The sequence below is a fragment of the Tupaia chinensis genome, unplaced genomic scaffold, assembly GCF_000334495.1.
Source record: "Tupaia chinensis unplaced genomic scaffold, TupChi_1.0 Scaffold000270_2, whole genome shotgun sequence".
NCBI lineage: Eukaryota > Metazoa > Chordata > Mammalia > Scandentia > Tupaiidae > Tupaia > Tupaia belangeri.
In genome coordinates, this window is record NW_006159751.1 from 4,155,490 (window position 1) to 4,157,363 (window position 1,874).

Sequence of the window (1,874 nt, forward strand, 5' to 3'; positions counted from 1 at the left end):
GACGCGAACCACGGTCGACTACGTGGGAGTCCAGCGACATAGCCATTACGCTAACTGCTGGTCCCCAGTCTCCTGTCTTTAGGTGGACAATTCTAGAAGTGACTTGGTAGGCATCTCAGGGGTCTTTGCAGAACTGAGCCCCTGTTGTATCTTATAGGGGTGTCCCTTCCTATCACCCTTCCTGTCCCATCACGCTTCCTCCCTCGCTTCTGCTTTCTGAATGCCTCAAGAACTATCTGCAGGGAACCAGCAGTTAGCGTAATGGCTATGTCGCTGGATTCCCACGTAGTCGACTGCGGTTCGTGTCCCGGACCCGGTGGCTTAAAACTCATGCCGGGCGCGTGTGCGTGCGTGCCCAAGATCCCGAGAGGAGAATGGAGGAGAAGGGATTGCGGCGTGACCATCCCCCCTGGGGGGTGATTTCTCGCTTTCTGTCTCTATGTCTCTCTCTGTCTGTCTGGCGAGAGCACGTGCCCTACAGTGAAAATCTCTCAAAAAAAAAAAAAAAAAAAAAAAGAACTATCTGCATACAAGCCTTAATCTTAGACTCTCTTCTCAGGGGAACTCAACTGAGAGTAATTCTGAAGGTAATAGGGAGTCCTTGAAGGATTTTTTTCCCTTTGTGATGATATTCCATTTTAATGAACTCAGGCACTCTGCTGGCCAGCCAAAGAGGGCAGGAGCATACTGTCAGACCCTGAACTTAAGGAGCTTATAACCTCCTCCTGTAAACTTGTGTTTTCATTTCCATGATCTCATTTGGCCCTCTTGGCAACCTTTCCAGGAAAGTAGTACAAACATCATTATCTGCACCTTACAGAACAAGCTAAAGGAGACAGGAAAGGTCAAAGCAGTTTACAAGGTCACACAACTACGAGTGGCCTTTTAAGCAATTAAAATCTTTGGCTGGGTATATAAATTATCTCAGTTACTCCAAAAAAGTAATCTCAAAAGTAACACATTCGCTATAATTTAATTACTTGCTTGCCTTCCCTATATTTTCTTTGTGTTCTCTGTTTCTCCTCAACTTTCCAAATATTGTACTGGCTTATAATCAGTGCTATGTAATTTCTTCTGTGAAACTAGGTCAATGTACAATGTGTTAACATAGCTTTCCTTTTACAGATTAAATACAATTTTAGTAAAATTGAAACTTAAAAGAAGAAAATACATTTTGACTGCCATTGCATAATTTTAAAGCAGCGCAGCGTGATTGGATTTCGGATTTGCATTTTGGAATGATGAGGGTGTGGAAGAGACTGGGAGGGGGAGAGTCGCCATTTCCTCCCTAGATGGTTCTCTCTTCCCATGGCTTTAAATAACAACTCGCACATTCACATCTCCAGCCCCAACTCCTCTTCTGAGCTCCAGATTGGCACATTCAGCCCTCTAATTGGCATCTCTACTCGGACAGCTCACAGACACTCAAACTTAACAGGTCCAGGAGGAAACTTGATTTCTGCTCTTTCCAAAAGTTTCCTCTTGGTAAACGGTGTCATCATACCTAGTTTGTTCAAGCCTGAAACCTGCAAGTTCGTGGTGTCTTCTCTCTCACCCTCTGTACCCCAGCAATCCGCATGTCTGGCAATTTGTACCTTCCCAATGTGTCTTGGATCCATTTACCTCTCCCGTTCCTGGCCACTTCACTGGTTAAACAATCATCTTGACTGGGCAGTGGTTGAGGCCTGCTAACTGTTTTCTCTCTCTCCGTACACTCTTGCTTCTACTGAGGCAGGGGTAGGGGTGAAGGGGGGTTGCATTCGTGGAGGTACCACTATGGGATGAGCAGCCTGCCTCTCTCATCGATCCGAGTGGTGAGTTTAGGAGATGGAATAAGCATGCCTACTCACCTTCTTTCATGATGACATCTACCC